This window comes from Amphiprion ocellaris, chromosome 4 (assembly GCF_022539595.1).
Source record: "Amphiprion ocellaris isolate individual 3 ecotype Okinawa chromosome 4, ASM2253959v1, whole genome shotgun sequence".
Taxonomy (NCBI): domain Eukaryota; kingdom Metazoa; phylum Chordata; class Actinopteri; family Pomacentridae; genus Amphiprion; species Amphiprion ocellaris.
This window is the reverse complement of record NC_072769.1, coordinates 40,298,232-40,319,549: the sequence shown is the minus strand read 5'-3', so window position 1 is coordinate 40,319,549 and position 21,318 is coordinate 40,298,232. Positions and strand designations below refer to the sequence as shown.

Sequence of the window (21,318 nt, the reverse complement as noted above, 5' to 3'; positions counted from 1 at the left end):
TGGAGGAACTTGCCCCCGAAAAATCCATGGACAGAGTTATTGCATCTGTCAAACAAATGCCTCTCTCTGCTTCAAGGAAGCCAAATACATTTCATTGGCTATTGATGAGTCCACTGACAACACGGATATTTCACAGTTGTGCGTTTTTGTCAGATACTTTGATGGCAAAGATTTCCGAGAGGAGCTGCTGGCGTTGCTTCCGCTGGAGGACAACACCACTGCTGACATCATCTTTGGAAAACTGGAGGATTTCTTCAAAAGCCATGGATTGTCCCTGGATTAAATCAACCTGACAGTGTCAGAGAAATCAACCTTGTTGTCAGAGAGGCTGCTGCACTTCAACACACTGAAGACGGTGGGAGAAAGCAACGTAACAGACAAGATGAAGACATTCATCACACAATTAAAAGACAACTTCTCTGCTAGATTCCATGACTTTTTCATTTCCAGGGATGTCATTGGATTTGTGTGTGACCCATTCACCATCAGCCCAAGCGGAGAATTCTCCACAGACGCGATGAAAATGATGCCGTTGGACGAGGCGTCCATTCAGAGCGAGCTGGCTGAAATCCAGGCTGCTCTCCATGGTGCTGAAAGCCTGAGCGCATTCTGGGTGTCTTGTCCCGAGGACGATGGCACATTGAAGACGCTGGCTATGTATGTGCTCACCATGTTGGGTTCAACCTACACCTGCGAGGCTGCGTTCTCCAAGATGAACTCGATAAAAACACACGAGAGGAACCGACTGTCAAACCAGTCTTTGGAGGACTGTTTGCGCATAAGTCTGACAGCGGCCAAGCCTGATGTGAAAAAGTTGGTGTCAGAGGGGAAATGTAACTTCAGCCATTAAGCAGTGTGAGTAGCCCATTTCAGCCTTGTGATCTGAAATCACTATAGCCCACTTAACGTTTTATTTGATGTGCCAACATTATTTGTGACCTGTTTTGTTCTGGTACCAGGTTAGTATTTATTTACCATGCTATTTTAACTTATGCCAGTTGGTTTTTCCTCCTTTTTTTGTCCTGAGAAGTCTACTAGTTTGAAGCTTGTTGTTGAGACTTAGAAATAAAAACCAAATGTTAAGTAAGGGCATGAGGAAAAGTTATGTTAAAAAAAAAAGAACTGTGTGAAACAATAAATGTTAAACACTGCAGCGAGTCCTCATTTTGGAATGTAGCCTAAATAGATGTCTGTGTAGTTTCTCATTCATCCAGGTCATGGTTATCCAAAGTTGTTTAAATCAATCCAACTGGACTTTAAGAAGGTTCCTTGAAGACATTTCACCACTCATCCAAGAGGCTTCTTCAGTTCTGGTGGTGGTTGATGTTGCCTCAGCTTATAACCTCTGTGAGGTGTGGTCAGTGTTATTCACATTCTGACGACCATTGCCAAGGCCCACCTGGCTCCTCAACGATGGTCGTTGGGAACCAGGGAGTGACAAAGGGGGTCGTTGAAATGTGAGTTTCACCGAGCCCTCGTATGCTAATGTTGGTCGTTAGCATGAGCCACCACACCTGAGTCATTCTGCTGAGTAGTTCTTTTGGGGAGTTTTGAAAGGACCTGATTGTAAAATGGCGAAAGATGATGTCGCAGACCACCCCCCCGTTCAGAGATGGCTTCTCCACTTTGACATGGATGGCTTCTTTCACGCCTCTCTCAAACCATCTGTCCTCCCTGTCCAAAATTGATTTTTGTCACTCCCTGGCTCCCAACGACCATCGTTGAGGAGCCAGGTGGGCCTTGGCAATGGTCGTTGGAATGTGAATAACACTGACCACACCTCACAGAGGTTATAAGCTGAGGCAACATCAACCACCACCAGAACTGAAGAAGCCTCTTCGATGAGAGGTGAAACGTCTTCAAGGAACCTTCTTACAGTCCAGTTGGATTGATTTAAACAACTTTGGATAGCTTAATAGAGTCATAAATGGTGGGGATTACTGATAGTTAATAGTCTCAGTTATTGTTGTTTTCAGTTGCTTTAATAGTGTGGACCACATGACATTTTCTCTTTGATCCTCACAATTTTGGAATCCAGTCGCGGGCCGGATTGGACGGTTCGGCGGGCCGGATTCGGCCCGCGGGCCGCCAGTTGATGATCACTGCTCTAGTCAATGAGGAGTGGATGAGCCAATGACCAGCTTTACTGTGATAGACAAATTTTAGTTTTATGCATAAGCTTTGAAGCTACCTTAAACGCAGTCATCGTAATATCCTATGACAGTCTTGAAGAATGATCGTGAGAATATTTCAACACAACCACCAAAGCTTTTTCTCCACAGCCAAATTCAGATGAAATCAACAGAATTTAACTGGAATGATAACATTACCCGCCAGTACTTGACTACAGAGGCTGCAGCCTGCAGGTGCCAGACTATGACGTCACTCAGGTGGGCGGAGACAGCGGACTTGAACCTGGAAGCTGGACGGCAGGTAACAGGCGCACAGGACACTTGATTTCGGTGCTTGGATTAGAGTTTGTGGAGTGTGGAGAGACTGATGGATGTCTGGAGGAGACAAGTCGAGGGGAGGGTGGATGTGAGACCTTCCGGAGCTGGAGCAGGATTTTGATGGTCAGATCTGGATATTCCCGGAGGAGCTGGAGCCGGTGGACCGACGGGGTGGGCGGAGCGTGGGACGCCGATGTTTCCGGATGTGGATTTGAAGTTGGGAACTGAAAGAGCCGAAACACATCAAAAGTTCTCGATGACTTGGTCGCTTTAAGGTTGGATATTACTGCTTGAAGCTCTGGACTTTTAAATTGTCTGAGGAGGATGAAAGGATTTTCCCGAGTCTTCTGCAGGGCTGGTCTGCTTGAACAACGCTGCGATCCAACACCGACGACGGATCAGATCATGATCACAGTCAGAAGGTAAGAACAAATGTCCCAACACTGAGTTCTATAATGAGGGGTTTCTGAAGACGAGATGAACAGCGGGGATGATTTGATGGCTTTAGAAGGCTGATGACCTGTGAAGGCTGAAGCAGAGGGACCAGAATGAATGAATGAATGAATGAATGAATGAACGCTGCCTCAGTTATAAGGCATTCACTGGGAGGAGTGAACTGATTGGACAGCACCGAACCTTGTGACTGGCCTGACTCCGTGCCTGTATGAACTGGGGCGAAGCTGGCGTATATACACTAATCAGCCACTTTATTAGGTACACCTGCTCAGTTGCTTGTTTACACAAATAACTAAGCAGCCAATCACATGGCCTCAACTTAATGCATTTATTCAGACAAATTGCTAAAGCTCAAACTGAGCATCAGAATGGGGAAGAAGGGGGATTTAAGTGACTTTGAATGTGGCACGGTTGGTCTGAGTATTTTAGAAACTGCCGATCTACTGGGATTTTCACGCACAACCGTCTCTGGGGTTTACAGAAGATGGTCCAAAAAAGAAAAAATATCCAGTGAGCCGCAGTTGCAAGGACCAAAAACCTTGCTGATGTGAGAGGTCAGAGGAGAATGGGCAGACTGGTTGGAGATGATAGAAAGGCAACAGGAACTCAAGTAATCACTCGTTACAACCATGGAATGTAGAATACCTTCTCTGAACATGTCTTATCTTGAATAAGATAGACTATAGCAGCAAAAGACCACACCAGGGGCCACTCCTGTCAGCTAAGAACAGGAAACTGATGTTACAATTGGCACTACCTGAGTACTGTTGCTAACCATGTCCATCCCTTTAAGACCACAGTCAGACAATTTTAAAATCCAGGATAGTGTTCCTTTTCACAAAGATCAAATCATCTCAGACTGGTTTCTTGAACATGACAATGAGTTCCATGTACTCCAACGGTCTCCACAGTCACCAGATCTCCATCCAGTAGAACCTTTGATGTGGTGGAACGGGAGATTCTCATCATGGATGTTCAGTGGACAAATCTGCAGCAGCTCTGTGATGCTATCATGTCAATATGGATCTCTGAGGAATGTTTCCAACACCTTGTTGAAAGTGTGACACCAAGAATTAAGAGAGTTCTGAAGGCAAAAGGGGGTCCAACCTTTTACTGGCAAAGTGTACCTAATGAAGTGGCCAGTGAGTGTATATATTCAGTAGCTCAGCAATATTCCATGTTTCATACTCAGAAAAAGTCAGCATGCTAACTCACTCAGCCAAAGTAGTAAACTTAGTAAATATTACCCAGTACATACCTGCTTGTTGCCACTTTGAGTCTGTTAGCATGATAGTGTCAGCATTTAACTCAAAGCACCTCTGTGTCTAAATACAGCTCCACTAGCAGAGTTTTGTGTTGTTCCTCACCACCGTCTGGAGCGTTTTCATTCCCACCCAGTACACCTTCAGACAGAGCTCTGAACTATCATATGAAATATTTACATCAAGCTCATCCTTTACATATCCCAAATTTGGTCTGAAAGTCACAGTTACAAATATCATAATCAAGGACAAATGTAACAAAGGAAGAAAACGGAACAAAGATTAATGAGATCACTGTCATCTCATAATCCTTCTGTCGCATTTCCCTGAGCTCCAGTTGTTAGATATTCTTCAGACAGAGCATGTTTACAAGGATAAATCTAAAAAGGGACAAGTGTAAAATGGATAAATGCATAAAAAACAGAAGACAGAAAAAAGAAAGCAGTGACAGGAGCAGGTGGAAGGAGGGTTGTTATTTTGTTCAAAGGGTATTGCTTGTAGGAAAGAGTTATGTTCAGTTTGTTGTGTAACTCAGACATTGCGCTATTGATACCATTAGTCCAATTTTGTCAAAACATGGAGGGATAATGCGTTGTGTTATGCTCTCTTGCACACTACATTACACATTTCAGCCTCATTAACAGCATTGAGAGGCCATAATAACTCCAAACAGCAGTATGTTTTGAATGAAACCTGCACAGATGATGGATTTTGTTTTCATTCAGCTCAAGGGGTTGCTGCATATTTAGTGTAGGATGAGATGTTTATGAAGGTTTCAGCCTTTAGCACATATGACCAGAGGAAAATCTATCTATCTCTCTATCTCTCTGTCTGTCTGTCTGTCTGTCTGTCTGTCTGTCTGTCTGTATCTAGTAAAGCTAATCATTGTATCATAAATAAAGTAATTGATTAAATACTTTCCAGATTAAATTAAAATAACATACTTCAAAAAAAGTGCAGACAAAAACAACATGAGTGGGAGAAAGGACTAAGGTACAAACATTCCTCCAGCATAGGAGTAGCCAATCAGATTCTCTCTCCATCACAGTTTACTAGCCCAGGCACCCATCTTGTTTACAGGGCAAAGGGCAGACGTGTGGGGAGTTTGAAGAATTTATATGCATTAAGCTCTGCAGACGGCATCTATATCAGCATTGTCAGAGCTGTTGATAAAAGTAAGAAATCCAAACCCGCAGAACAATCCACCAATCGAACCAATGATGGTTATGGATAAGGACGATAAGTGATTGTCTTTGTTTAGCTCTGGCTCAGTCTGCATCCCTGCAAACAGGAGGAAGTCAGTACATATCCCACAGAGAGCAGCAGATTTTCCTCAGATATTAAAAGGTAGGCATGCACATATGAAATTACAAGTCCAGACAAAAAAAAGCAATGAACCAGAAAAAAGAGACACCACCTCTTCATGCTGTTTACTATTTAACTGTAGTGCTGTGATGTGCCCAAATTTATATTCCCCCAAAATATTGTTGCTCTCACAGCATGTCTTTGCCTCAATTTCACGGCAGAGAGGAACATAATGAAACCATTTCTATTTGTGTGGATTATTTTTTCCATTGCTGTCTCTATCAAATTGTGAAACAAGCGTTTAAAATCATTTCACGGCATTACAAAGAATAAAAGTAGCCCACCTAGTTGCCGAGTAATGAGCAGAGATCAGGTTTGTTTGTTATCTTATTATTGCAAATCACAAGCGTGCATTTATTTATTGGGTGATAAAAACATTTTGGAACAAGATGATGCCATGTACAGAGTTATTACGCTGTCCAGCAGTTTGACAGTAAATCTCTAAATAATTTGTGTTAAATTCTGTGACTGTTTGCATTGTGGTATTGTCAGAAGAAACTTTTTTTCTGCATTTTATTATATTGAGAGTCTCTGGACACTCAAATAAAATATCATGCACTGTACAGGACACTAAGGAGTGAATATAACGCAGCCTTTCTGACCTCGCTATAGTATGTTCTCACCATGCATATATGCATGTTGGTGCACAGCAGCGCAGCAAGCTGAACAGGCTACCAGTCATGTTTGAAGCCAAAGAGTTTTCCTGCAAAGTTTTTTGGAAATAACGCAACAAATTTTGTGACAGCAATTACAAATCTGAAGCAGAAGTTTTCTGTGTCAAAATTATCTCAACCTAAAGGTCAACAGACTGATAGAAAAATGTCTGGTTCCCACTGTCGTATACGTATATAGACATGGAGGCAGTGTACAAGAAGGGCCAACGCAGACTTTACTTCCTGCAAAGGATAAGGTCTTTTAACATCAGCAGGCCTCTTCTACGTACATTTTACCAGACTGTGGTGGCCAGTGCTTTATTCTTTGGGGTTGTGTGATGAGGGGAGGGGGTTTGCTCCAAGGACAGAAACCGGCTGAGTAAGTTGATCAAGAAGGCGAGCTCCACAACTGGTGTTGAGCTGGAATCAGTCCAACAGGTGGCTGGGGTTAGAATGATCAGGAAACTGAACTCTATAATGAGCAATGCTTCTCACCCACTACACAATCTGGAGGTGTTTCATCTGTGGAACCTTCAGCCATAGATTAATTCCCCCTCAGTGCAGGTCTGAGCGCAGCAGGAAGTCCTTCCTACCAGCTGCAATCAGGCTTTTCAATTCACATTAATTCACATTCATATTATAACTTTATTGCTGTGCATATGTTCTAACTTTTATAATTTTTTCTAACTTACATACTATGTATATGGTCATACTGGTGACTATTAGTGATGGTGTTCTGTTGGATTTGTGGATTGCCTGTGTGTTAACAAGCTACCGTAACTAAGTAATTTCCTGTAAATTATCAATAAAGTATTATTCTACACAGAGAATTACATACCCTCCATGATGTCATCCATAGAATTTCCAAACAATTTTGAAGCTCAGTGTGATGGCTCCAGCCTGATTCCTTCTAAGAGGTACAGTGTAAGTAGAGCTGGAGTGAGCCATGCAAACATCTCTGGACCATGAACTGTCCTGTGACTGTACCTGCCTGTCATTCAAAGTGACCACGCCTTTCATTGTGCACAACTTTAAGTCTTAATACAATTCAAACTGGTGAGTTATATAAAATTCACCTCTTGTACAGTTATCACAAACAGGGAAATTAGATACAGACACCAAATGTGTTTTTGTACCAGTCTGTAAACATGTTCTATGTCTGCTGTACAGTTGGACATTTTACCATGGGTTTCTATGGTAATCAGTCTCGCTTTGTGGCCCACCTCAGTGTTGTTCTGCAACAGGGGAAAAACACTCTGGCTTGGTGGGCAGGGCTGAGCAAAGGATGCTGCTTAACGTTCCCTCAAAACAGTGAGAAAGTTATATTACGTACAATAAGTTACACTTGAGAAGAAACTTTTGAAATGATTCATGTACAAAACACTTTTTTTTCAATTCTTGGATTTAAATTTTAGCATTTACACTGCTTCATGTGTTGTCAGAGGTGGAGAGTGCAAATTTAGCATGAGCGATAGAGCCACAAAAGCCACATTTATGGGTAATACGCCAGGATGAAATCAACTACAGTGTAGAGTAGAAACTAGAAGGTATCTTTGATAAAAATGAGCAGGACAAAAACTCTTCTAGGACTACTTGGCAAGAATTAGAACTGGAACTTGTCAACCTAATAACCCGGAAAATGGAAGGGAAGCTTTATAAATGTGATTTATGTGGTGAAAGTATCTATTTCAAACATCCATCCATCCATTAGCCATTCACTGCTTAGTGCTCTGTAGGGTCATGGGAGGGGCTGGAGTCTATCGCAGCTGACTTAGGGCGCAGGCAGGGGACATCCTGGACAGGTGATCGGGTTATCACAGGACTTCACATAGAAACAGACCACCAAGCACACTCGCATTCACACGGACAGACAATATAGAATCACTAATTAACCTCAGCATGTCTTTGGACTGGGAGGACATGCAAACTCCACATAGAAAGACCCCAGGCCAAGATTCAAACCCAGGATGTTCTAGCTGTGAGTGCTAACTACTCTACCACGCACCACCACCATTTCAATCAAAACCATGTTATTTCCTAAAACCTAACTGAGTAATTATGGTGCCTACACCTAACCAAGGGGGAAACCGTCTCGGTGGCAGTTTTGCGTCGAAGTTATGCCACCATCACACCCTGACCTCCTAAAGCAGACTTTGTGGCTCGTTGAAAGAGGAGACGTTTTCTTTTTCCTTACTGGGAGACAATATGTTACCTTCAAGACGTAGTTGAGAATGCGGTTTAGTAGTACAGAAGCAGAATGGTGGCATTTTATTCTCATATCTACAGATCTCTGGCAAAACATAGATGTGACATTACATTAAGATATCAGCAGAGGCTAGTGTAAAGTACCAGTTGCAGTAAAATGAAATTTTGCCGCTAAGTGCTGTTTTTAACTCTTTTTTGTCTATTGCTGTCCATTATCAATACATTTAATAACTCAATTCGTTGCAACAGTGTGCAGCCACATCTGTATATTTTTGAAAGGCATTCTGGGAAAGGTATCATGTTCACATTCGACTGAGGCTAACATGCACTGACCATCACAGATTAATAGCTGATAATGCTGTAAGTAGGTGGGAAAGGTAAGCTGATTTCTTTCGTGGCAACTTTCTGTGACACTGTCCATTTTTGAGGATGCTTCAAACACCAGCTAATGTGAGACTGAGCCCTCTCCTCCTCCCTGCATTCATTTATCAGCAGCAGCCAGGAAGTGCAGGGAAATTACCCCCGTCACTAGACAAATGTAGAGGCCATGAAACGCCTCTCCAGTCTAATTGTTCACCTAAAACAAACAAATGTGTAGCAATTACACTATTAATCCATATACCATGACAGATGGGTCCAAATAAAAGCTGAATCTGTGGTAGTGAACAAAAATGACTGAATGCTTCAGGTGCTGTACAGAATTAAAGCGGTGTGTGTAGTTTACTGCATGAGGTCCTGCACTGTTATTTTGTATTTACAGCCTATTGACCCTGTCACTCAGTCTCTAGTGGAAAAAAAATACCATTCAGTTAATATATATTCACAAGCAGATCAAGCCTTGTGTGCAAAATTCACACAGACTCATCTAACTCATTTATCAGACATATTCTAGTAACCTTTAATTATGCAAGGCTGGGTTATATAACAAGATAAGCACAAACTTACAGCTGGACTCATGACTAAACCAGTTAAAAACACATGAAGGAATATGAACACTAGAGAAGGGACACTACAGCAAAGAGTTCAGGGCAAGTTTTCACATTTCAGACAAAAACTGAGGTGGAAGTAGATGGTCAGTACTTTTGATTAGAAAATATTTCTAGTGAAGAGGAGCAAACAGGGTAAACTGTCCAATGTGACATTCTGGATTGTCCTGAATGAAGTGAGCATTGCAGAAAAGCAGATTTGTATTGGGATTATAGGGGGTCCAGGTGTGGCCAAGTGTGGCTCACACTGGTCGCCATGTTCCAATCCACCTACTATGGTGTTTTGTTTTCATCAAATCCAATGTTACCAGCGAGATTACTTTATTCCAATCAAACTACATGCAAATATATTGAGTACTCAGATTGTAGATGATAATGCATGACTCACCAGTTGATATTAGACTTTGGTGGTAGGATACCAAAACCATATCTCACAGGCTCTGGGGCACCCAGTACAGCTGCACCTGAGCAATCAGTTGAGCCACTAAAACTACATTATCTGCATGGATATATGTGATTAAATGTCTGTTTCACTTTTTGATTTAGCAGAACATTTTATGATTATTAAAATGAACTTCTCTATTAGCTTGCCGGCTTCAAATTCCCACATTCCCACAACAATGGAAATGTACTCCCTGTTAATAACGAGTCCTTTGTGATCACATATATGATGCATTCAGTCAACCGTGGCGACTGCATGGATGATGAGAACCTGGAGGACTGAGGGAGCTGCGGACTCAGTGCTTCATCACCGGGTTGAGAAGTGAGAGACAGCGGGGTGGTCTGGGTGCTGTACAGGAGTCCTGACTTCTCTGTCTCCCTGTCATCTCCTCTGTGTCTTTCCCTTGATCATACACACGCCCAAAAATACTCGTGCACAAATTACACAGCACCGAATCGATACCTCTCGTGCTGACCGCCAATGACGTCAGCTGCACGGTTAGATACCCCCCCCCCCCTTTCCCCCGACGCTTGTCTTTGAATCTATGTGTGTGTGTGGGTGAGAGAGGGAGAGCCTGTCCGCCTGCCCCTTCACACGGGCGCGCACTTTTGAGGCGCGTTGCTACGTGCCCAGATTGGAAAGCAGCTGCGCGCCACTGCTCGGGGAGGCAATAAACTGCGTAAGTGATGGAGGGAGATAGAGGCTAGTGAGTGGCCTCCTGGTTTCCCCCGAAACCCCGCGCACTGTTTGAGACCAAACATTATGAAATTTCTACCTCGCTCTGGAGACACGAGTGGGCTGTGGGGCACCCTCTCATTGATTGCAGCCAATAAGGCGCACTGCTTTCATCTCCATGTGCCACAGAGCTGAAACTGATGTCGAAACCGAACTGTGTGTGTGTGTGTGCGCGTGCGCGCGCGCGTTGGAGGAACGAGGGTTCACAGATGCGTGAAGTCCCAGTGGGGATATTACTGTGATATTTAAATCGGGCTTGTCTTGGCATTTTAGCGATGCGCTCCCGACATTTCTGAAGTACAGATCGCTGGCCTAAAAAAGAAAACACACACACACACACACACACACACACACACACACACACACACACACACACACACACACACAGTCAGAGCCGTTTCATCCTCCTCTCAGTGCATCCTGCAGGTAATGCCACTCATCAGGAGCGGCTGTTGCCCCGATTCAACACCACCCCTCTGTCGGACTGAACCACCCCCTCTCCCTCTCTGTCTTCTGTCAGCGCGCCTCTGTCCCTCATCCCTCCTCTTGCGTTCTCTCTCTCTCTCTCTCTCTCTCTCTCTCTCTCTCTCTCTCTCTCTCTCTCTCTCTCTCTCTCTCTCTCTCTCTCTCTCTCTCTCTCTCTCTCTCTCTCTCTCTCTCTCTGCTGGAACTCACGTCCAGGGATAATACTCTCGCTTTCTCCGTCTTTGCTGCTGCAGAACGGACCGTAAAGCTGCATGCTGCCTCTTCCTCTGCACCGGACCTGGACCCCGATCTAGGTAAGACAAGTGAAACATCGCCGTGTTGTGTCCAAGCTGGCTCTGGCTGTCACTGACGAGGGGAAGGCTTCTGCACTTGTGGGTTTTCTGAGATTCATGTGCGCACACACGCATGCTGCCACGTTGAGAGGTTGTGGTCCGTGGATCGCGCATATGTGGCCACTCGTACGGTCTACCCCGCTGGAGATATAGGGTCCACTCCACAGATACTTATGTGACATAGAGCAGAGAGTGAGTAGAGGGCAGAAGAAGAAAGATGGAGAGATGAGAACACTGCGAGGAAGGACGAAGAAGTGTGAAGAAATTTGGGCAAATTGTTGCCGGGGGCGACCTACTGACTAGCAGTCATAGCCATCCATCCTCTGTTCCAAAGGGCAGTTTTGCCATTCTCGCTTCACAGCGTGTATGCTGTGTATTGTAGTGGACAGGACAGCTGTTGAACAGAGGGGGGTGTTGCAGAGATTAGACAGACCCTCCAGTTTGGAGCGGCTGCCTGTCCGGCTGATCCGCTCGAATCGTGGAGGTGCTGCTGGAGTTGCTCGGTACAAAGGGGATGCTGCTACTTGTGTGTGCGTATCGGCTTTCTCTGCATGGGTGTGTGCATGCGCGTAAAGACACTTCCATCACCACAGAGAGTCCGTGTGTGTGTGTGTGTGTGTTTTGATGAAAGTGAGATGGTGTGCAGCAGCGATCTCGGAAGGTGCACGCGTACGGTGCACTCGCACGAGAGGCTGTGCTCGAGTTATCAATTTCCATATCAAAGTGGTTGTTGTGATAGATTTTGCATTAGCAGGGATGAAGAGAAATAACGGAGGGAGCCTGTTTAGTCTCTTTCAGTCCTGTAACTCAACCCACGTTCAACAGCAACGGCAGCAGCGCTGTGCGCGTTTGGAGACGGTGGGAGAACAGAGAAGAGAAATAGATGAGAGAGGCATGGAGAGGGAGATGGAGGGAAGATGAGAAAGCGAAGGGGGAGCGGGGTTGAGACGGGAAGTGAGAGAGATGAGAGGGAGGGAGAGAGATGGCGCCGTACACCAGCGCTTTCTGGCAGTCATTTGATTTATCGCCTCTCCAATGCGCACTGACGCACGGAGCTCCGGGTCTCCCGCTCTTATTCGTTGTCATCTCACCGACTGATCAGGATTATGTCGGGAGTGACGGTCGTCGACCCATCTGGCCACCATGAACACACCCTCACCCAAAGACGACACCCCCTCCACCTCCTCCCCTGCTATTACCGGGCGGCCCCCACAGGCCAAACACACGTTTAGACATGACGGATGATTGCTGCCGTGAAAGCAATCGTGACTGAGGCATTGTGACGAGCGAGCCAGTGGGCATCCAGCGGTGATATGTTTTGACTGGGGATTTGAGATTTCCTCTTCACCTCCCAGTCGCAACGCAAGTTGGATAAATTCGTTTGTGCATCTCATTGTGATGATGCATGCATGACTCATTTGGCCGTGCAGTGTTGGGACAGAGGAGGCCAGAGCAGTGCTGCAGGCTGTTAGAGAGAAGGCCAAGTGTTATAGGGCTCATAGGAAATGTTAGGATGGGGCAGAGTCACAACACAGACTTGGCTTAATTGCTTTTAACCATACCGATCCCCATACTGTCATCTTGTGTGTATATCCCATCATCATCATCATCATCATCATCATCATCATCATCATCATCATCATCATCATCATCGTCGTCGTCGTCATCATCGTTTCCCGCTTTTCTTCTCATCAACATGATTATCATCACCTCATCATGATCCTCCTCATGCCTGTAACAACTGGCATAAATGTTATAAACCTGCAACCTTTATTATTCTAAAGTCATCATCATCTACGTTATCATTGTCTTTACATCTGCCTTCAACATTGCAATTGTCCTCCTCCTCATCACTAACATAACTGTTCCTTCTACTTCTACATTAACATCTTTGTCATTTAAAAAAACAACTCTGCTGTCATTACCATTAACATCATCATCATCCTTTCTGTCTTCATTTCTACTCTCATTGCTCAAAATTCTCATTATGTCTTATTTTCATCACATTTTGTTCTGTCATTGTTCTCCTTGCTGTTTTGACTGTCATCATCATCATCATCATCGTCATCATCATTCGGAGCTCAACTATATTGTGGATTCTAAGATTCAAAATTTCACATTCTCTCAAAGCTCTCCTCTCCTCTCCTCTCCTCTCCTCTCCTCTCCTCTCCTCTCCTCTCCTCTCCTCTCCTCTCCTCTCCTCTCCTCTCCTCTCCTCTCCTCCCCTCCCCTCCCCTCCCCTCCCCTCCCCTCCTCTCTGCTTTGAAATACGACACACTATCAGCCAGCAAAGGTCTATTAATGCCCACAGGCTTGAGATCTCATTCATAAATCTTATGCAGGGGTCAACAGGTGAACAGGCATTGCCCTGGAGTCAGACACATCAAGACGCTCAAACAGAGGAACGCCGGCAAAGATGCAGCTGCATTCGACAGAGATTTAACTGGATGTGTTACCATGGTGTTAGGTTGGCTTACGCTTGTGTTTTTGTCTCGACAGAAAGCATCCTTTTGTCTTCATATAAAATAAACTAACAGCAGCCTGAATGAAAATGCCAGACAAGGTCTGTTAGCAGTGAAAAAATACATGTATTTAATAATTACTTCTACACATCACAATGAATCATTTAATTTAACAATATTGACTGATTTTGAAAACTTGAAGAGCAGATTATTGATTAAACCTATTCATGGATGTCCTTAGACTTGTTGTAAGCAACAACAGCCATACACTGTTCTCAAATGACTTGCTTGTACTTTTCTTCCTTTGCTTCGTATTCTTTTAACTGCACATGTTAGCTTTTGCATCCCTTAAAATGTATTTTCTGTGAGTCTTTTTTTCATCCAGCAATTTTCAGTCTCACAACTCTCATTAGCCATATTTATTAGCACAGAGGTTTTTGGTTGGGTTTGCAGTAACTTTAAAAGGCCTTTGCCAGAAATGAAGCTTTGTGGGGCCTGTAGATACAGTGTTCAACTTTCTTTGCTGTTCTCTCATTTTCCTTCATTTTCCCCCCTCCCTACTCTTCTCATCCCCCACTTCCTCCCTTTCTCCCTTCTTACCTACCTCTTTCTTTTTAATTCCTGTTTCTCTGATCTGCTCTTCTCACATTTTCATTTAATTGGATGTGGCCCTCAGGGACCCTAAATGCAATCCACTTCTCATATTCCCCCCAGCGTTGTGCTGTGGCTTCAGTTATGATAAGACACATATTACTGGAGCAACACACACATAATGTGGATCCCTGTCATGGTGTTGTGGTTTTAAATTCACTTTTTATACATACACGAATTAATGCATGTTCATTGTTTGGCATCATTTATTTTTTTAGATGTAATGATTATTTTTCTAGTTGTTTCTCAGAATAGAGGCAACATTTGTTATTTGGCTTTAATGCAGAACAGTTCAATCATGCACATAACTATAAGAACAGTAACAATCAAAAAGAATCAGCATTTGTACCTCCAATTCATGTTTTTCCCCTTTCTTACATTTCTTTCCTAAGGCTCTCGTTTTCTCTGATCCAGATATCTGAGAACTAATAAAGTCTGCTTCTGTGTTTGGCTGCTATTAGTCCAAGCTGAACACTTTCTGCTGCTGCTCTTAACCAGCAAACCGCTGGAAGCAGCAGTGTTTTATACTCTATTGTCAGCAGACTGGAGTTTCTCCAACTATCCACCAATGAGCCACAGCATTACCACAACTGACCAGTGAAGTAAATAACATGGATTACCTCGTCACAATGCATAAATGTGGCAGAAGTTAATTCTGTGATGTCATGTTACAGGCTTCGGTTTTCCTTTCCTTCCTTGTTTTTGACATGTACCACCCACCACCTAAATATTGCTCCAGACCTGGCACCCCTCGCATGGCCTCTCCCCAATGCCAGTGGGCTCACTAAGTAGGACCTGATTTGCAGGATGTGCCCAAGGCCCCACCCCAAATCACACAGGACTCAAAGGATTTACTGCCAATGTCTTGGTGCCAGACACCAAAGGACGCCCCAGAAGCCCCATGTCCATGGCCCGACACAAGGCCGCTACTTTGGCGTCATAAGTGGGACCTATGAGGGGGTTTTATGTTGTGGCTGATCACTGTATTTAACTGCCTTGAAATTAGAGAACAACTCAGAAATCTGTTTAAATGGAATATTTGAATATCCAAAAGCTTATTGTGTTAAAATCAAACCAACATAAGAACATTCGTTGCCCTGCTGCCCTGACCATCACTTGTCTGACAAATAAGCATTCATTGCGGAAAAATTAATTTATTGTAGGAGGGATGTAGACACTGTTAAACCCTCATCAATGAAATTTGAGTGTATTTCGAACCAGAAGCCAGCAACAGCAGAGGGAAGGAGAAGGATGCAGGAATGTTTGACATGATGGACAGCATGTGATTTTCATACGTCTATGTGCCCTTGTAACCTTAGCAACTTGATTGCCTCTATACTCCACAAAAAGAAATTGACTGTAAGAAATTGATTTGGAAAAAAAGAGAAATTAACACCTTGTCTTACAGAAATATGGACAATTCCAAGTATTTGTCAAGAGTTAAAGAGTGACTTCTATCACAGAAGCTATAAAATTCTATGTGACCAGCAGGAACAAGGGTGAGGCTGACAGTTAATGATAACAAACTAAAATCTTTATTTTTGCAACCTAAATGCATCTCAGTTTTTTATTTTGCACTTCCCTGTCCGTCTTTGAGTCTGTGCACTCAACTGTACATGTATCAAAGCTGATCTGTGAATCAGTGAAGTGACAGGTTTGCTGCATGTGTTAGTCCATGTAGTTCTGCATCTCTCTTCCTCATTTTCATCCTCCCCTGTGTTTCCCTCAGGAAGAATACGAGGGATGGAGAGAAAAATGGAGGGCGGTGGGAGAGACGGATGCTCTCGAACGTTAACTCCGCTGTTTGTCTGCAACAATAACGCCAGCAACAGAGAGGACAAATCTTATCGCTTCCCAAATGTTTATTTTTTGCCATTGTGAAACGCCAGACTGTGGCTGGTGGCGATAAGTTAGGGAAGAAAAACACTATTTGGCTGCTTTTTTAGATGAATGCAAAAAGGAAAAAGAGGGGAGATACTGAAGTGAGGAAGAGGGATGGCCTTAGGGCAAGACAAAAAGAGTTTCAGCCTTGCTGAATTGTTACGGTGCATTGCTGGTATTCAGGACTGCTGCAGGCCTTTCTGGAGATACGCTACATTATACAGAATCTCAACAATGACCAATAGTTGTTGCAGAGAAGATCATTTTATACTGGAACCGACATAGGTTGAAAGTTATTTGTGGACACTGAATAGCTGTAGGACGACGCTCACTTTCAGTTAGGGCTACGGTGAATAGAAATGTAAACCTTAGCTCTGCCGTGTTCCCCCGGCCACTTCTGAGCAGTTTCTGAGGTGTGTCGGAGTGTATTGTCCTACTGCCATGGGAGGTTGCGGGAGTTGGTTGACCTGCAATGTTTAGGTGGGTGGGACACGTCAAACATCCACATGAATGTCAGGAAGGCTTCCCAGCAGAACGTTGCATTATAACAAGATGATCAATGTTTTTCACCTCACCTGTCAGTGGTCAGAATGTTGTGTCAGTTCCGAGATGACTAAGGCATTTTATACATAACTACTTGTACAATCTGTACGTATTCACTATGCAAATTAGATATGAATACATTGAATTTATATTTGCGTTTGTTACGGCCACTGGTGGTTGTGGGCCGTCTCGCTTCTGTGGTGGATTTTTGGAGCCTTTGTATGGGAGATGGTCTGTTTAGGCCCAGCTGTGGCTGGATTGAGAGCTCGCTGCAGAACCCCAGCTGCCAGCCATCTCAGCTGATGATCCTGGAGCTGGAGACCTGCACTCCAGACTTTGCTCTCCCCGCCTCCCGACTCGTCTGATTGGGTCACCACCTGGTTCCGTCCACCTTTATCCAACCAACTGCAGCCATCGTCACACCTGGAGATTATAAAGCTACAACCAAACTCTGAGTCAGGCTGGGTGGGATTTAATGTGAACAGATTGCCCTGGTGCGGTTTGTGTTTGTGTGTATAGATTGTACCTTCGGTTAGCTGCTGTCCCATTAGTGAAGACGTTGCTTGTCTGTGGAATTGTAGCTTTGGGTGGTAGCTGTCCATTTAGTGGAGAAGTTACTCCACTACTGTACTGTTCTGCAGCCACTGAGGGGTGGTGATTTACATCTTGTGGTTTTTTTTGTAATGTGTGTTTTGAGGTACTTGTTTTGTCTAGTTTCTTTTGTTGGTTATGGGTGTTGCTGTTGTGTTTAAGTTTGGCTAAGGAGTTAGTTGTGGTGTTTTTGTTTAGCTTGTTTGATAACTCTGTTGCCTTCATTTGGTTTTATTTGCTGATTTAGCGACATCCACCAGCCCTGGTTTTCTTTGTTTTATGATAATTTTTCTGTTAAATTTGACCCTGAGCAATAAATTGCTTTACCCCAACCAATAACATCTGTTTGTTTGTTGCATCCACCTGACCCCGGAGGATTGGTCGTAACACATTTAAAAATAGGAAAACATGATTGTTTAAATTTAATTGAAAGGGATGCATCTATATGCTCTCTCAATGGCCGGGCAGCTTCACTTTGTAATTCTCAAGAAAACAATGGATGCATTTTTACAGAAAAATCCAGTCCAACACAGTGACGGCAAGGATATCGTTAATGTTCTTTTGTCTGTGTGTGTCTGTGTGTGTGGTGTTGTGTATAGCCTGCAGAAAGACTCCAAGTTTCTGCTGCGAGTTCCTCTCAGTCTTAAGCTTATTTATGATGATGGCAGTTGAATCTATCGGGAGTTGATGATGTGTTGAATAAAGTTGTTGTATGGCTTCCAGACTCTCTTAAAAACACACGTGTGCACACACACACACACACACACACACACACACACACACACACACACACACACACACACACACACACACACACACACACACACACACACACACACACACACACACCTTCTCTCTGTTCTTTGTTTTTCAGTTTGCTGCCTGAAACTTTGTAATCTTCTGCCATGTTGCCGAGGGTGCTGACTGAAAAAAAAAGTTGAAATGACTGAAAAATAGAAATGCAAATCACAGTAGAGTAATAAAATGAAAGGACGTGCATTTAGAGCTGAGGAAAAGGAATTTGGCCTAAAGAAACTTCTTTTGATAGAGCACCCTTTTTATAAATCTCATTTGTCCTTACTTTGTTCTGGTTTTCAGAATACACAAAATATTCATGAATGTTGAAGCCCCCTTTTACTGAAATTACTCTGCATCTGTCTTGCAATAGTACATTTCTTGAATGTTATAGTTTTGCTACACAAAGCATTTGCCTCTCAGACATTTCATAATGACTTCTGAAAGCTGGAAAGGCAACGACACTTGATTCATCGAGATAACTCCTCTTGGGGACAAAGTAAAAAGACAAGCATAAGTTCAACAAGAGTGCAGTGCAACGGGAAAATTCTATTTTGCTCAGTAAAATGAATACAGTTTTCTTTGCGTCAACTTCACAATCCACAATCTCCGAAGCTCATCTGAAGTGGTATGAATCATCTTTTTTTTTTTGACAGACCTGGTCTCCACAGGGTCCTTGTGTGTTTCCCAAAAGTCAACCGGGCAGCCGAGTAGTGGAATGAATATATAAATGACAACTTTAGATGGATCAACACAGTAAAAGCAACAGAGCTCAAGGCATCGACCTCAAACATACAGCCATAAAGTACAGTTCTCAGCAGCAGGAAGAATGATCCTACAGCAGATGGCATCGCCCCTGCAGAGCCCTGATCTCTACATCATTCAGTCATTCTGTTATGTCGTGAAGAAACAGAAGACACTGAGGCAGATTAAATCCACAGAAGAACTGTGACAAGTTGTCCATGATGCTTTGAACAGCATACCTGCCAACTTTGTATAGAAGCTACTTTTATTTTATTTTAATTAGTTTTTTTGACAGTCACCATATACAGAAGAACATTAAACACAAGGTAAAGATGCTTTGTACCAGATTTGGTTTCTCCAGATCCATTTTTTTTGTTGCTGTAGAAAAGTCTTTAAAATCTCTTATAGTCTTTAGTTCAGTGGGGAGCTTAGCCCATTCCATTATTGCTTTGTAGGAAAAAGCTGACTGTCCAAAGACAGTTTTACATAAAGGGATACAACACTGCCACCTAGAAGAAGCCCTTGTTGTTGTATTATTTCCAGAAGTGCAACGAATAAAAAACTTGAAAGGTGAGGGTGCATAACCATGAACAACCTTGAAAACCGACCGTACATTGCATACACGATCATGTTTTCAAAATTTAACATCTCATGCTTATCCAATATACGACGATGGTGATACTGTTGTATCTTCTTATCCAGGATTTTAGCGGTCGTTTATTTTAGGATTTGAGAGGTTTCAAAGTTGTTACTCAAGGAATTATCAGCACTTACTTTAAATGTCTAACATTTTTTTGCACAGTATTATATATTTACATATATGTGTACTGCTAAACATATATTTCAGTTTGTGCCAGTACCAGCTTGTCTCTCAACCAGCTAGTTAGAAGACAAGTTCTTCTAATTTCGGCAGCCTGATAAGGGAACAAAACCGAGTTTTCTCCCAACCGTCCTTTTTGAAGCTGCAGCCAAAGCGCATCAGTAGTTCAACAAAGCAAGCAGCAAAAAAGTGGGACTTCTACAATAGCTACAAAGCACAAAGCAGAACATTTCTTTAGAGGGTTGTTTTGCCCAATGAGTCCCAAAATTCTCTTTCAGAATTTCACATGCCAGAATAACTCCAAAAGCACCACTGGGAAGCTGTATGTATCACTGTCTACCAAGCAGAGATCATCACATTACGCTCTGCTTTTGTCTCCATATTCACCCATCTTTATTCCTGTGTTCGGTTAAACTCAGCGGGGCAGCAGCTTGGATGTTTAAATACGTAGGGGACAACTTCTTTCAGCGCGCTGTCTGTGCTACAGCTTGGAAGTGTGCTTTTACACACCTGAGATCTTCAAAAATTCAAGCTGAAGTGGTGCATTTAGTGTGCACCACAGACTGAGGCCGGTGTTTATCGAATGTCTCAGACTCACTGTAGGCTGGAGTGGCTCTTGCTGTCACTGTGAAGCAAATGTGATGTTCAAACAGAGCTTCACCATCAATTTAAAATATGTTCTAGTGCCCTGTGAGAGACGCTCCAGCTCTGCTCTTTTGTCATATCTCTCTCTCACATCTCTCTGGTCTCTTTTCCTTGACGCAGATGCATGAAAATGTGCCTTCAGCCTGCCGTGGTCCTGAACGGTTGAATGGGTGGTGATGAGCCAATGTCTTTAAAACAGTCTGAGGTTTGACGGGATTTTAGTAAATGTTCAGCTCTGCATGTAGATCACAAATGATTTGTAATTACTTCAAAACAGTGGCATGCAGAGATTTTCTTTGGGGCAGGGGTGCCAGTAAACAAGCAGCAGCGTTTTAGCGCACAATCTGTGGGCGAGTGGCATTTTTGCTTTAAGGCCAAAGGAGTAGCAGCAGGGCTAAGTACAGGGACACACGGGGCAATCAGGGGCATTCAGACCAGTCAGGGTGACACTTGGGGCAAAAAGATAAAGAAAGAAACAAAGCAGCTCTTTGTCATTTGGTGAATATGTGTCATTGCTGATTTGTAAAGGGACCATAGCAAAGAGAAATAAGTATAATATATTTGCATTTGTATTTTGGATGATGTAAGCGTTCAAAAAAAAGTGAGGCTGTTTTCTCACAAGAACAACAACTTTGGTTCAAGCACTGTTTAGTTTTTCCTGCCATGTGTTACTTGAAAATAATGTTGACCAAAGTGTAAAACTTCATAACCAGACACAGTGGTTTGATTGTTATACCTTACTGAAAATCAACAGTGGTTTCTATTAAAGGTAAAGCCACCTCTGTTTATACTTAAACAGGCAGAGAAAACAGAA

At 43.3% G+C, this 21,318-nt stretch overlaps 1 protein-coding gene across 2 annotated transcripts in view; it reads left to right on the top strand.

Moving 5' to 3' along the window:
- The first annotated feature begins 11,174 nt into the window (after nt 1-11,174).
- elfn2a (extracellular leucine-rich repeat and fibronectin type III domain containing 2a) overlaps nt 11,175-21,318 on the top strand; it is a 290,230-nt gene continuing 280,086 nt past the window's right edge. For both annotated transcript variants that reach the window (XM_055010276.1, XM_055010277.1), the window contains exon 1: nt 11,175-11,333. The gene's annotated coding sequence lies outside the window, so the exon portion shown is untranslated. The remainder of the gene's footprint in view (nt 11,334-21,318) is intronic.